Source organism: Anolis sagrei, chromosome 6 (genome assembly GCF_037176765.1).
Source record: "Anolis sagrei isolate rAnoSag1 chromosome 6, rAnoSag1.mat, whole genome shotgun sequence".
NCBI classification, from domain to species: domain Eukaryota; kingdom Metazoa; phylum Chordata; class Lepidosauria; order Squamata; family Dactyloidae; genus Anolis; species Anolis sagrei.
In genome coordinates this window covers 32,032,464-32,043,097 of record NC_090026.1, presented here as the reverse complement: position 1 = coordinate 32,043,097, position 10,634 = coordinate 32,032,464, and positions in this window count along the sequence as shown.

Here is a 10,634-nt window from a genome sequence, read left to right as displayed (position 1 = left end):
AGATTAGAATTCTTGGTAATACAATCATTATGTTTCTTGGGAATATCTTTTTATGCTTTAATGACTGTTTCCCACGTTATAGGTCATATCAATCACATCAACAATTGAAAGACTTTCAAAAAAATACTTTGGGAATCACAATGCATGGGTTAGCCTAAACCTTGGCTACGCTTTGTGGCGATCGGCTAAATATCACCGACTCAGCCCAAGGGACTACATTTCGAAGCAAAGCCAAACAGTTTTCGGTTTAGGCTTTTTGCACTTGATGTGAAAAGGTTGAGACATTTATGATTGAACCAAGGCTAAAGTTCCTGGGAAACATTGCTCCAAACCATATGGACTTTGCTTTTGGGGCAAGGAGAGAGAGATAGGAAAAAAATGCTCTAATTGGTTCATGGGTGGAGGAATGGGAGTGGGGAGAGGGGAGGGAAATGCTGACATGTGTGAGGAGCTGTTGAACTCCTGGTTTTAATTATTCCTGTGATTAACTTTCTTCATTTTTATGAAGCCATTCTTGATCTTTTCTCTCCCATTTTATATTAGCGGTAGCAGTGGCATAATAATGTGGAGTGAATGGGTGCAAAGGTATCATTGGAGAGTGTGCAAGAAGGTAACAAACATGTTATTGGTGGCCATGTGTCCTATTTCATGAAGGAGATTATTTTCTTTGACATTATCCTTTGTTTCAGGAGTATGGCCAATGTGCTATAGTGGTTTGGATGTTGGACTAGCACTTTGGGAAGCCAGTTTCCTCACTCATGGAAACCCAACAGGCAGGCATGTAGCCGGGGGGGGGGGGGGGGGGGGGGGGGGCTCGGGGGGCTTCAGCCCCCCCCCCCTGAAATTCTCATGGTGGTTCACGAAAAGGCCTTACTGGTGCATTATTTAAACTGTTATGTTTATTAATATCATGATTTGATCACCATTCTCAATATATCCCATATGTATGGGGGTATTGGGGTAATGATACAAAAGGTTTGCTAGGCTAGACCCTCTTTCACTCAGACTCAGCCACCCCCCCCCCCCCCGAAACTCACCCCCCCCCCGAAACCCCCCCTGAAATTTTTTTAGCCCCCCGCCCCCCGAAACGAAATCCTGGCTACGGGCCTGCCAACAGGTGACCTTGGACAAGTCATAGAATCATAGAACTGGAAGAGACCTCTTGGGCGATCCAGTCCAACGTTCTGCCAAGAAGCAGGAAAATCTCATTCAAAGCACCCCAGACAGATGCCATCCAGTCTCTGTTTAAAAGCCTCCAAAGAAGGAGCCTCCACTACACTCCGGAGGAGAGAGTTCCACTGCTGAACAGTTCTCACAATTAGGAAGTTCCTTCTGATGTTCAGGTGGAATCTCCTTTCCTGTAGTTTGAAACCATTGTTCCCCGTCCTTGACTCCAGGGCAGCAGAAAACAAGCTTGCTCCCTCCTCCCTATGACTTCCCCTCACATTTTGATACATGGCCATCATGTATAAATATGAGGCAAAGCTGAAGTACTTTGGACACATAATGAGAAGATGCCCTACCCGCAGCCAAGCAAAGCTTAAAGATGCGGGGGGGGGGGGGGGGCAGTTTAAATGACCCCATGAAAGAGCCAGACTTCATTGGGGCTGCCTGGTTTGCTGGCCCATGCATGTGAGTGGGCAGAGCAACAAGTTGAGAAGAGGTTGCTCTGTTCCCCTCTTTCAGTTTGCCTCGTGCCAGCGAGACACCACCCCCCCCCCCCCCCGCCAAGTTTGTATTGGACAGTGTAACTATAGGCTGGTTGCACAAGGGCCGGGTAGGAATTCCCCCCCCCCCCCCCAAGTTTGCATTGGGATTTTTTCCCCACCTATCCCGCACTGTTTCAGATGGGTGTGGAAATTGACTTTGGGATGGTGTCATTTAAATAGGTTTCCTTGAGTCTTTAATAAGATTCTATGGCATGATAAAGGTTAAATGGGCATTGTAGGCACCGAGGCACCTCTGCCTTAGGGGGTGAAGGGTGGACTCCCACAAAAGTCCCTATAAGGTTCATAAAATGGGAATTACCATTGGGGCTGGTTTGGGAGTTCTCTTTAAAAACCCTACAATTGGGGAGAGAGCATCCTCAGGATGGCCTTTCAACTATAATTGGCTGATAGGTGCAACCAAAGAATTTTGGTTGGCCTTCGGCATCCTTGGTGCATGCATGTCCTTGGAGGTGGTCAGAGGGAGCGACACCTGGCCCAGGGACAAGGCTCACTAGGTGACCATTAACCCATGAGTTCCATTGTATGTGTCTACAGATTTTCCCTTTACAGGTTATTACAAGTTCTTTCAAAAAAATAGGTAAGAAAATGGCTCTTTAGATTCATTTTCTTGTGTCTGGTCTCTTTATTTCATGGTGGGAGTTCAAAGGAAAGCTTGGAGAAGATAATGGTGCTAGGGAAAATGGAAGGAAAAAGGAAGAGGGGCTGACCAAGGGCAAGATGGATGGTACACTTGAAGTGATTAGTTTGACGCTGAAGGAGCTGGGGTTGGCAATGACTTACAGGGAGCTCTGACGTGGGCTGGTCTATGAGGTCACAAAGAGTTGGAAGTGACTGAACAAATAAACAACAACATAATGTCTCCTCTCAGCTTTCTCTTCTGCAGTCTCAACATGCCCAACTTTTTAAGTCACTCCTCAAAGGGCTTGTTCTCCAGACCCTTGATCATTTTAGTCACCCTCCTCAACACATTCCAGTTTGTCAACATCAGTCATACTTTCTCAGTCCAATAGTAAACCTCTGAATAAAAATTGTTAAGAAAACCCTAGAATAAAGTCAGAGAGTATAACCAGATTGTCCTGGGGGAATGCATCATAGCATGGTGAGGAACAATGTATGCGCATGGCACAAATATACATACACATACTCTCAACTCACTTGCAAATTCTGATATCTCTCTTCTAAACCCATATCTTGGGGGACATTGGTGTTCATTCAGATGTGAAGAAAAAGCTCTCTGCACATGTTCATATTAGCTTACTATGACTTCATGCACTCTAGGGCTGAGAACTGGCATCGCAAAAAGGTTTGAGGGCTTTAGCCCTGGCTTCGAATAAACCTGGGGTTTAATAAGCCATAAATTCACCTCTTGATTTCCAATGGAAACTTACACTTGATTTGATTCTAATTTCCTTCTCTCAGCTCTAGCGTGAGCCTTTAATCCTACTCAATAAAAACCTTCCCCAAGTTTACAGAACATTCTAGCCTCAACCACATCCAGCTTCCTCCCCTCCATCCATTCCTGTCCATTTTCAACAAATCAATCCCCGGATACCCCCTTTTTCACCCAGAACATTCCAGCCAGACTAAGCGTTCTGATGAGCTCTGTTTACCATTTTTGGCTCCAGATGGGACAGATGGTCTCTTTCTATAAATGGAATCCAGGCAGTCTGCTGAGCACCAAGTCAATGCTGAAATAGGTTCTGAACAATTCAGAGATCCCAGATTGGAATATGATGGAGGAGATTCTTGCCTTTCTAACCAGACAGATGGCCGAGGACACAAATCTGTGCAGTAGGTAATTATGTCAAATTGTAGTTGCGGCTGTGCCGTATGTAGCCTAAAACCTCAAAGTTATGCAAATGTTAGGCATGAGACAGCTAAAAACACTGAGAATGAAGGGTACCACTACATGGACATTTCAAAGTTCTCTGAAAGACTTTTCCTACTCAGAAATCCTTGCACAAAACAATCTGCTACCTTGCTGCCTGTTTCCTTCTTGCTCAGCAAAAAAAAAAAAAAACTTTATTCATCCATACTGAGGAAACACATATCTGATGAGAAACTGCAGAGATTTACTGCAGTTGGATGTTGACTTGTCATCCTGATCTTCATAATCATATGAATAAACTAGTTTCTTGAGGTCCTTCCACACTGCCCTATATCCCAGTATATCAAGGCAGAAAATCCCTCAATATCTGGTTTGAACTGGGTTATCTGAGTCCACACTGAGATAATGTGGGATTGTGGAAGGGCTGTGTGGAAGGGTGCTTGGTTTCACCTACCATCTTGAAAGCATGCTTGATTTTCCTATTCTGTTTCACACCTGCTTTTGGTTTCACAAATCCCTGTTCGGGTATATAGCATATTTAACTACTCACAAAACTAAACATTTCAAAGCATGTTGCCATGGCAGCTAAAGTGGAATCATAGTGTTACAATTATTCAGTGTGAAAGGGGCAATGGTGTCCTGCATTTCTGTTTTGATTCTAACTCATTTTACCTAACAGAGGGCTCATCCACACAGTACCTTTATCTCAGGAGCTCTCGGTTCAAAATGGAAGGTGGCCAAACAATGCCCCCTGAAATCATTACAAAGCACTAACAACACGGGATTTTCAGTTGCAAGAATATTCTGGTTCTGGCCCAAAAATGTGGATTTGTGTATGTTCCTACACCCAGAAAATAAGGGACTTTTTTATTGTCGGTTTAACAACAACAACAACAACAACTTTATTTCTATACAGCCCTATCTCCCCGAAGGGACTCAGGGTGGTTTACAACAGAAAATTGGCAAACATTCAATGCTGGCATAACATAACAAACAGATCTAATCATAAACAATAAAATAAACAACATCAGGTGTATTTATAGAAAAACTCAAAAATAACAAATTTGAGAAATTCAAATATATAAGTCAAACATTTACGACATGTTTACTACTAGATCTAATAATAGCAGTTAAAACATTAAATGTAAAAAGGCATTTATAAGTTAGGTAGTGTCTGAGTCAGAGTGTTTAAGGTGCTGGCTGAATTAAAATGATTATAGTGCACAATTCCACAAGTTTAAAAGGATCTATATGGGTCTAGTTACAATCCCACACCCGCCTCCCGATTTCCAATTCCCTCCCCATAACGTCCACCCCCATTTTTATGCCCTCCCAGAGATTCCCAGATCCCCACAATTAAGGACTCCTCTGGATACCATTTAGGCACAGAAAAGCACTTTAATGAAGTTTGTGACACACATACAAAAGTTTTGCCATGTAACCAACTTTCCCCATGTTTTTATAATAAAAGCAATAAGGAACATACATGTATAACTCAGGAACATCACCCCGTTGTTCCCAGGCATAAGTACATGACCAAACCTGTCTGGTCAGATAGCCATGCAACCTCTGAATGAGAATAATTATGACAAAATTCTGTTCCTGGCTTGAAAGTGTCAGTTCCTGTTTAGTAGTGTAGTTCTGATTCTGAAAGTAGCAATCTTACTCCATAAACTTTGTTTGCGTGTCACAGACTTCATTAAATGTGTGGAGGATGAAGCTTCTCTTGGTAGGACAAAGTTTTTGTCCTCTAGTCAATTTTTGCCATCTTTTCAAGATAAAAGCAATGTGGAACAGATATGTATGGCCCAGGAATAAAATCCATACAAACAATGTGCATATTTGTATCTGCGCATTTCAAGTTATTTTTTATAAAAACACCGAATTTTCAGGTGGAAGTCCCGTGGTGGTCATCTTGTGGGCTTCAAATTCCTTAACTTGAGGAAGCAGCAAGTCTGGATGTCACAGGCAGGAATCCCAGGACCAACAGGTTTGTGTGCAGACCTGCTCTCAGATCCTCTCAGAGTTTTTTTTGCCCCTCACGGAAAACCTGCAATTTGGCACTGTCTTGAAGCACACAGAGTGTAAACTGGAGATAACTTTGTGAAGGAGAGGATATTTTATAGAGGATATTATATACTGTGGTAGAGGCTCCTTCTTTGGAAGCTTTTAAGCAGAGGATGGATGGCCATCTGTCAGGGGTGCTTTGAATGCAATATTCCTGCTTCTTGGCAGGGGGTTGGACTGGATGGCCCATGAGGTCTCTTCCAACTCTATGATTCTATGATTCTTTGATAAGTATTACTGGTTACCTGGTTATATCAAAAGTAACCTGCTGAAATTCTTTCTTCTGCAAAACCATAAAGATTACAAGATCTCTCTCCAGTTTTCAATTTGAGAAAATTATCTATATAAATAACAATGTAATATTTGTTTGTAGGATTAACATAACTCAAAAACCACTGGATGAATTGACACCAAATTTGGACACAATACATGTATCAGGCCAACGCATGACCATCACTCATAAAAACACTGAAAAACACAGCAGAAGAGACTAAAAAAAGCCAAAAACCAAAAATTACAGTACAACGCATGCGTAAAACCACATATATATGCAAACACACATATATACACATATACACAAATATTTATACACACAAAACATATATACACAGACTGGGCCACAGCAACACGTGGCAGGTGACAGCTAGTTTACATGTAAATGAGCATATGCAAATTGCACATGACTCTCTTCTGATTTGTGAAGATATATTTCTTCTTTTCATTCTTCTAAAGTGGTCAGTCTAGAACCGTGTGAAGATTCCTACTGGCATTTTGGAAATAAAAGAAACGAACTCATAAAGGTTGCAAATGGGGAGATAGCAGTGTGGATAGAGGTGCATGAATTAGAAGTCCAAAGTATTCAAGGGCTCTTTAGCTTTCCTATTCTCCCCCTGGCTGCATTATCCAACAGGGCATTCACAATGTCAGCGGGGTGATATTGATCCCAAAGGCCCCACGGGGAGGGAGAACGGGCGCTCCAGGCCAGTCAAAAGGAGAAGAGAGCATGTCACTACAATGTTTCATTTGGTGAGAGAAGCACAGGGTTTGGATTGGCTTCCCCCGCTCTCTTCCAATGAATGAGGACACCTTTCCTCACCTTGACAATGTGAGTGTGGTAATCTCTAAATCTCCTTCTGACTTTTGTTTGGAGTGAAAGGACGGCTGCTCGGGTTACAAAATTACACCCATCTTGCTGTCTCCATCCAAAGTCGCCTTTCTCTGTGGATGTCAGGATATCTTCACTACCAGCTTAGATTTCCTTTTGGACAATGGGACGCCGGATTGCTACAGAAAGCTGGGATTCTCTCTAATAAGGGAATGTCGCCGTCATACGCTCTTTGATCCGTGCTGCAGGGAAGGGGCATCGGCAGAAAGATTAGGGAGATATTTCTCTCCGAGGCCAGGGAGAGGAGAAGGGACAAAAGTTTCTCGATGGAAAGAAGAGAACTTTCATTATAGCCAAGACATAGGATGAGAAACAGCTGCAGTTATGTGCAATCTTGTTGTTGGATTATAGCCTCCAGCACCTCATAGATGAAAAGCAGGACATGGATAACCAAGCTGCAATAAAAGTGTAGTCGAGATGATAAATTATTAATGAGCAAGAAAACATAAGAAAGGAGATACTTGTGGTACTAACCTCTGAACTAATGCCAATAGTTTCACCTACTTGCATCTAACCAAATTATACCTGCTTTATGAATTTTCTAGGTTCTCTAGACAATTCTACACACATACACACTGGAAGTTACCATAGAGTTGCACTGGACCTAACAAATTCTTAGAAAGAATACCTTTCTAGGAACTTTCTAGGTTCTGGCTTTCTCTTTTTTAGTAGATTTTATCGTATTAATTTTATGTTTTAACTTTTCATAATTATTGATTTTGATATGTATTTATTGTGTTTACTTGTAGGCATCAAATATGTGCTGGCTGGAAGCTGCCCTGAGCCCCCCCCCCCCCAAAGGTGGTTGAGAAGGGCAGGGTCTAAATACCCGAAATAAATAATTAAATAAATAAATAATAGGTTCTCTGGTGTGAATCTATGGTAACCTTCAGCAGAAGACATTCATTTCAATAGGGTTCACTATTACCAAGGGTTTCTTGTTTCTACAGTAAGTTCAGAAACATGCCTCTTGTGAATATGGGAGTTGGAACACAGCTGAAAAAGTGGAATGGAGTGATTAGGACTGTCTGCCAAATCAGTACATTTGGAGGGTATGTCATTATGATTAACTGGCTCTTACACACTACACAGTTGTAGTGGTATGATTTTACTTTAGCTCACATGATTCCCTGCTATGGAATACAGGCAATCCCCAAATTATGAACAAGATAGGTTCTATTGGTTTGTTCTCAATTTGAATTTGTATGTAAGCCGGAACAGGTACATTTTTAAGCATACTTCTAGCCAAATACACACACACACACACTAGTTGTCCCCTGCTACACGTTGCTGTGGCCCAGTCTGCATATATGTGTTTTGTGTGTGTATATGTGTGTATATATTTGTGTTTATTTGTTTATTTATTTATTTGCCCTATTTATACTCCACCTCTCTCTATCCCAGAGGGGACTCAAGGCGGCTTTTATGTGGTTTTGCACATGCGTTGTTATGTATTTTTATTTTTTGGCTTTTAAAGTCTCTTCCATTGTATTTTTCAATGTTTGTGAGTGATGGTCACTCATTGGCCTGATATGTGTATTGTGTCCAAATTTGGTGTCAATTCCCCCAATAGTTTTTGAGTTGATGTTAATCCCACGAACGAACATTACATTTATATATTTATTGTAGCTTTGGATAGCATAGGGGAGGGTTACTACCCTGTGGTGTCTGCTTTGCTGCCTATGCCCCTGTACAGAAGATTTCACCTCCCTTTCTGTCCTTGTGATAATTGGATTTTAAAAATTTGGCTTGTTATGGAGGGAAGGATTGCAGATAATGCTTCAGTGGAGACACCTTTTCCCCATGATATCTCTTTCAGGAGTGAATTTTCCTTCTGAGGAGTAGCTTTCTCTCACTTCCTGTTGCCTCGCCCCTGTTCTTAAGTATGAAGTTGTTTGTAAGTTGGATGTTTATAACTCAGAGGACTGCCTGTACCAGGATTTGTAAATAAGGAAATGCTCAGCCACAGAGAATTCTAGCACTTCTTCAAACCGCAGGACTCTACAGGATGCAACCATGGCAGTTCAAGTGGAATCATGGTGATACGTAATATTGTCAAGCCTAACAGCTTCTATTGCTGTATGATACCCTGTCCTTGTAGAACCAATAGAGGGTGGACAGATATGGTGTAAAATGTTTTTTTAAAAATAAAAAAGTCAATCTCCTTGGTCAACCCAGAATTCTTTTGCAATACAGGACATAAAAGTGGATGAGGAACCTGCTCCAGAATTTGTGTCCTAAAAGTGGCATAGGGTGAGTGCCTAGGGGGTAGGTGATGATTTTATTTGACTCCCCCCTAAGAACCCTGTGTGCTTGTGTAGCTAGCTAGCTAGTATTTCACTCAGTTTTGAAAGGAAAGGCAGAGAGAAAAGCCCAGCTCCGGATGGAGCTGTCCCCAGAAGGCTGTGCTGGCTTAGACTGTAAAAATGCAAAATGAGAAGAAGGGATTTAATTAAATATACTGAAGAATGCAAGTTTAAATCTTACTGAAATACAGAAACAGAATGGACAGTCGAGGGGAAGTGAGAGGAAAAGGAATGCAGGCGTTTGGCTTTGGTTTGATAGGTAGCAAAGGGGGGAAAAGCCCCAAATATATCTGAAACTGTTATGCAAACAAATTTTATCAAACTAGTAAGCTGCCTTACACTAAGCAAAGTTGGAAAAGACAGCTTTTGAACTACAACATGACTGGCAGCCAAACAAGCTGAGGAATTCTGAGAATCATAGCTCAAATTGTAACACACATACACACCTTTGTATGGTATAATATCATAATATTACTGTCTACATTACAGGTAAACAAAGTGCAGTGCATCAGTCACTGGGTCCCAAAGGTCAACGTTACAATTTAAATGTATATTGTATTGGTCTGATGGAACCCCGGTGGCACAGCGGGTTAAACTGCTGAGCTGCTGAACTTGCTGACTGCAAGGCCGGTGGTTCAAAACTGGGGAGTGGGGTGAACTCCCACTGTTAGCCCCAACTTCTGCCAACCCAGCAATTCGAAAAAATGCAAATGTGAGTGGACCAATAGGTACCATTCTGGAGGGAAGGTAACGGCGTTCCATGCAGTCAAGCCAGCCACATGACCTTGGAGGTGTCTATGGTGTCAGCTTAGAAATGGAAATGAGCATCACCCCTCAGAGTTGGACACAACTAGACTTAATGTCAAGCGGAAACCTTTACTCTTACCTACTGGCCTGATAATTTTATTGGTATTTAGATTTCAAATTATACATATGGAGTACCACATACAAATTAGAAATTCATATTCTGAACTGCCTCATTTTGATAAGGACAGACCCGCTTAATCCTCGGTGGTCCCACTTTTTCAGCTGCTTCTAACATGTCCCTGTTTCTCTCTCTCTCTATGATGAGTGTCATCCTTTCATAACTAATGGCAGAGTGGAGGAATATCGGGCAGGGTTATGTTTCCTATGTCGGTGGAAGCCCTGGACCCACATTGTAAAGTGCTGCAGTCAAGAGGCAAATATGTAGATCATCAAAGACAGGGTGTAAGGCTGACAAGTCAAATATGTTTGCTTAAAAAGCTAAGCAAGCCTGCCTTTCTGTTGCTCTCTTGGAGAATCTGGTCCGAATTTAGAGCTTACATTAAACCCCAAAGTCAACCAACTTTCACATGGTTTCAGATTTCTCTGCAAAACTTTTAGCCCTTCACAGGCAGACATATAGAGCAAATGAAAGGAGGGCTTTCCAAAAAACATCAAGAAGTAATTAATTCACAATGTCAGAAAAACGTTCCACTACCCCCATCCTCCAGCGTGACAAGTCCAGGGATCAAGAGGGGCTAAAATGCACTTAAAGATTTAACTTGCATTTATGC